Source organism: Galeopterus variegatus, unplaced genomic scaffold (assembly GCF_000696425.1).
Source record: "Galeopterus variegatus unplaced genomic scaffold, G_variegatus-3.0.2 Scaffold2098, whole genome shotgun sequence".
Taxonomy (NCBI): Eukaryota; Metazoa; Chordata; class Mammalia; order Dermoptera; family Cynocephalidae; genus Galeopterus; species Galeopterus variegatus.
The window spans coordinates 143,320-149,241 of NW_007728209.1; positions in this window are offsets into that span (position 1 = coordinate 143,320).

Here is a 5,922-nt window from a genome sequence, read left to right on the forward strand (position 1 = left end):
ATCCTACAGCTCAGCGGGGATGCACTTGCCCAGGGTTGCCAGCTCGTAAGTAGCAGAGCCCAGATCCTGAGCCACGTGGGCTGGCTCCAGAGCCACAGCTCCTACCACACCTGGTCATGACCTGGTGTTATGGGACCAGCCTGTCCTAGGGATGTGGCCCCAGCTTTTCCAGTGACTCGCTGTGGACCTTAGGCTCATTGTTTCCCTCTCTGGGTCTGTTTCCTCATCCATAAAATGAGGGGGTGGGCAGGGTGATCTCCAAGGGCCCCTTGACAGTAAGCCTCCTCCTGCCCCCGGCAGCGCACTAGAGGGCACGGCAAAATCCTAACGTCGATGATCTCTGCTGGCCCTCCACCACCACAGCTCCCCACCTGAGCTCATGAAGGCTCTACCGTGCTGGACACACACCTGCCCTTCTGCTTTCCTCCTCTCCCTCTCCTTGTCCCTCACGTCTGCTCAGTCACACACCTGTCCCCCTGTCTCATTAGCCCCTCATACATCGGCCCCATNATCCTACAGCTCAGCGGGGATGCACTTGCCCAGGGTTGCCAGCTCGTAAGTAGCAGAGCCCGGATCCTGAGCCACGTGGGCTGGCTCCAGAGCCACAGCTCCTACCACACCTGGTCATGACCTGGTATTATGGGAGCAGCCTGTTCTAGGGATGTGGCACCAGCTTTTCTAGTGACTCGCTGTGGACCTTAGGCTCATTGTTCCCGTCTCCGGGTCTCAGTTTCCTCATCCATAAAATGAGGGGGTGGGCAGGGTGATCTCCAAGGGCCCCTTGACAGTAAGCCTCCTCCTGCCCCAGGCAGCGCACTAGAGGGCACGGCAAAATCCTAACGTCGATGATCTCTGCTGGCCCTCCCCCACCCCAGCTCTCCACCTGAGCTCATGAAGGCTCTACCGTGCTGGACACACACCTGCCCTTCTGCTTTCCTCCTCTCCCTCTCCTTGTCCCTCAACGTCTGCTCAGTCACACACCTGTCCCCCTGTCTCATTAGCCCCTCATACATCGGCCCCATGGTCTCCATCCCCAGGGCATGTGCCTTCTTCCTGATCCTTTTCTATCTCTCCCAGTTTCTCCCAGTTTGAGGGCCCCAGTTTCTCCCCTCCAACCATCTTCCACAGAGGTGGCCAGAGGGATCTTTGTTGGGTCACATCTTTTGCATGCTCCAAATCCTTCAAAGGCTCCCAAAGGCCTACAGAATAACTCCCTTAGCATAACATTCAAAGTCCCTTGAGACCTGGTCCTAATCAGCCTAAATGGATTAATTTCCGTCCGCCTGGTCCTCACCTACACGTCAGCCACATGCTCTGCTTTTTCTCCTAACTGCTGGTATGTGCTGTTCTTCCAGTTTGGAATTTCTAGCCCTCCCCTCCTCTCCACCCCACACCCTGACCACATTCAAATGCCCTTTCCCCAAACACCCCAAGGAGGTCACAGTCCTTCCTTCTCTCCATTTCCATGCGGCACTTTGTGTGGACCATGGTTTATTCAATTCCATATCTCCAGGGCCTGGCACCGAGCCCGACACACAGGTGCATATAGATGCATATTTGATGGATGCGTGGAAGTTTGGCGTCTCATTCTCTCATGGTCCAGGGATTTGTTTTCATCTAGAATGTCAAGTTGCCCAAGAAAGCTCTGTCCAGCACCCTGAGCCCTGCTCCCACACAAGCGATGCCTCCCAACATCCCCTTCTCCCACTCCCGGTCGCCCTGCCAGGTTGGTGCCCAGAACGTTCTTTCTCTTTCAAAACCCTCCTCCCCAGCTCTGTGAGGACCCTGAGCCTCTTCTCTCCTTTGTCCATCTCAAACCCTAGGGCCTCTGTCCAGGGCAGGTCTAAGAGGTGAAGGTTGAGAAGCGCGTGGCTAGAGAATGTGAGATGCTACTGTACCTAGTTCCTCAAGACACAGACATTCGTATTTGAGAAAAGAGGGACAACCAATAAGACTTAAATAAATGACGACGCATCTGAAAATGGAAGCCCATCCAGCACGTAAAATGGCAAGGCAGATGTACGGATACTGCTGAGAGATGACCATGGTCTACCATAAAGAGAGAAGTTGGGGTGGAATCCAGTTTGTATACCTGACTCCATTCTGGCAAACACAGAAAAGGTCTGAATGGCTCCCCAAAATGCCACGGGGTCTATCTCCGGATGGTGGAGATTACAGATTATTTTTCCTTTCTACTTTTGTACTGTCTAATTTTTTTTATAAAGAGCATCCTTTTTTATGGTCAGAAAAACAGTCATGCAGTTTCCTTGTTGAAAGACAAAGAGGAGGAGGATGGGAAAGAGGGTAGAGAGAAAAGGAGACGGAGGAAGAAAGACTAAACCAGAAGCAGATGGAGACAAAGGTAACTGCCCCAAAGATGCTCTGAGCTTCTCCTCCCAACGGGGATCTTGACACCCTAGTGAGGTGCCCACCGGCCAGGACAGACACCCTGATCGGGATCCCGGGATCACCGCAGACCCTGATCTCCTGCCTCCAGCTTGCTCCTGCAGGAACCCAGCTTCCTTCCGGCGTCCAGTGCTTAGCGACACCTCCAGATTGCAACCCCGCCCAGCTTTTGGCTGAGGATTACAGTGATCGTCGAGGCCGTTGGCTCAGATCAACCCCTTTTGCTCACCTTACTCTGAATAACACACCAGGGCCGGAACCCAGCCCCCGACCCTGGTCCCTATGAGGAGAGACTCACTCAGAGACACTGCACCAATGGTCAGGTTGGCACCATTGAAAACTTATTCCTTTAAGGCACACATGGGAACCCACAATGGAGAGGCTGAATTGGTTAAAGCATCAGTGTGAATCTACAGGGCCCCAGGTTTCCATGCCAAGCAGGGGCAATTTAACATTACCAGTGCAGGTGCTGGCCCACTCCCTGGCAGCAGTATTGCCTTGGTCTAGTTATTTCACATACCTGCACCTGTTTCTTCTCCTGTAAAGTGGGGGCACTGATGATAATAATAATAATAATAATTACAAATGTCACAGGACTATTGAGAAGACTGAACCAGTTCACATGAGTATAAGTCTGGCACACAGTAGGCACTCAAGAGATAATCGCTTTTATTATTATTGGCAGAATTGTTCTAATCCTGCAGTGGTAGGTCATAGACACAGCCACAGCCATTGACAGTCCCACTAACAACAGGAGCCCAGTTTGTCCTCATCAGTTACCATTAGGAGGCTGGCAGTGCCCAAGGGATTCTGGTGGAGAGAAAATCGATTGGGGTTCATGTATGGGGGGAAGAACTATATTTGTCAGGGGAGGATTTTTGCACAAGAGAAATATGAAGGGCTCCTTTCAGCTCATCTTCTTTCCTCCTCGAGAACATCTAGGCTTATTAAAAATGTAACCAGGAGGATGGTTCCCACCTCCATCATGGCTGGTTAGAGAGCAGAAGACGCTAAGGCAGACGAGGAAGAGGAAGCATCTGTCTGTTGGGGCCAATGCCTCAGGACATCTCTAAGGAGCTCCAGGGAGAGAAGCCCGTGCACATGCATGTGGCAAACAGCAAAAGTGCTCCAGCGGAGTCAGTCATAGGGGACCGCATGGGTCCAGGACAACTGGGAGGATTTCATGGCCCTGAACTGACCTTCTTTTGGTTCCAGAGCCCCTCCTCTTGCTTTCAGAGTCCCTTGTGTCCCAGCTTGCAGCTCTCAACTCATAACCACACTAATGGATTCAGCTTGCATTGGCCAGTCCCACCCATGGGTCAGGATCCGATTCTTATTCATTCCACAAATCTGTGTGGACACCTGCTGTGTGCTGGGAGAGACAGATTAAACTGATGTAGACCCTCGGGGTGGGGGGTCTGACAGTCAGTGAGATGTGGTGTGTGCACAGATAACCCAAGTCACGTCCATCTGTTGAGTCACTCTTCTGAAAAATCTTCAGGGGCTCCCTACTGCCTGTGGGGTGGGTACAAATGCCTGAGCATGGCACCCAACCCCTCCCACCTCAGCCATGGAGGACCTGCTCCATCTCACTCCAGCCCCAGTTCCCCTCCTCTCCCATCCCTCTGCCTCCTCTATTAAAGCAGTGCTCAATGCCACCTTGTTCACATTCCCATTTGACAATTCCTATGCCTCCTTCAATACCCTATTCAAATGCCCTCTGCTCCATGAGTCTTCTCAAGCAATACCAGAAAATTTTGGTCTCTTTCACCTCTGTGTTCCCAGAACGTTGGGTGCAAGTGTTTTTTTCAGCACTTATCATGCTGTTTTGTATATTTTTATATGTTCATCTTTCCCATTAAGTTGTGAGCTCTTTGAAGGCAAGGTCCATGTCTTATTAATATCTTAATTATATAACAGTCCCTGGCACATAGTAAGGGCTCAACAAATGTCTGGCTAATAAAATACAGTTGAATAATAATTTTTTTAATTTATTACCTTTCCGTATGGATAATGCTCAACTTCCCTAGAAGTAATAAAAATGCTAGCTATACCAAAAATGAAGTGCCGTTTTCAAACACTGGATTAGCAAAAATTGTAAAGGATTGATAATATTCATTTCTAATGAAGATGTGAGGGCATGGACTGGTGGGAACAGGAATTGCTAAAATTTTTGGAAAGAAATATAGTACCATCTATTAACAGATAGAATATGTATGCCTATTAACTCTTTAATCCACTATTATGAATTTATCCTATAGAAATAAAAGCATATAAGGTTTATTAGTTATCTATTGCTGCTTAATCAATTGCCCCAAAGCTTAGCAGCTTGGAGCAACAGAAACTCATCATCTCATCATTTCTCAGTGAGTCCCGTGGCTCAGGATCTGCTCCAGCTGCAGTCCACATGTCCTCTGGGGTGCAGTCATCTGAAGGCTTGACTGGGGAAGGATCTCTATTTCCATGCTCACTTAATGGTTGTTGGCAGGATTCAGTTCCTCAAGGGCTTTTAGACAGAAGTCCTGAGTTCCTCACTGTGGTTGGCTGGAGGCCACCATCAGTTCCTTGCCAGATGGCCCTCTCTATGAGAGAAAGCACAGAAAAGAGCCAACAGGAGAATACCAAGAAGACAGAAGTCACAGTCTTTTGTGACCTAACACAGAAGTGGCATCCTATCAATTTTGCCATGCTCTATTCATTAGAAGCAAGTCACCAAGTCCAGCTCACTCTCAAGGAGAGAGCATCTTGAGGGGATTGCTCAAGGAGGGGGCTGGTCAAGGAGAGGGGATTACACAGGGGACTACAGGAGGTGGGAGTCACTGGGCTCCATGTCAGATGCTGCCTACCACAGTGTGTGTGTGCGTGTGTGCACACGCATGCACATGCACACACACACATGCACATGTGAATCGTGAAGAAAGATATGCAAGGAACATTCCAAACCCTTAACAGTATTTACTGGGGGCTGGGGCAGCAGGGATTGGACAGGTAGGAGAAGTGGGTAGAGCAATTTTGTTGTATAAATACCTATTTTGTTTGACTTTTAAAATAAGCAGGCATTTCTTTTATAACTTAAAAATTAAATACATATGCATTAATAAATGCCAAAAATGTTCTGAGAATTAATAGAAGGGAAAAGCCATCCCAGCATGGAGAGAGGTAGGAATCAGGGAATGCTTCATGGAGGAGACAGTGTTTGAAGTGGGTCTTGAAACATGAGCTAGGTTGGGACATGCAGAAATAGCAGTAATGACATGGGAAGGGAAGAGGGCAACAGAAGGAAAGTTAAGCGTCTCAGGGTCAAAGAGTGGTCAAGGTGACCCAGGTTGGCAGAGCACAGGCATTCAGCCAAGGCACCCAGACCAACGTGGCACGTGTCTACCTGGCTTTCTCCATCCCAGCTCGGAGGGGCTGCAGAAGGGACTGTGGAGGATTCAGCTGCAACTGAACCCTCAGAATCTCTGGAAGAAGAGTGTAGACCTTTGCACCTGCTCACACTGCTTCCAAACTCAAGTC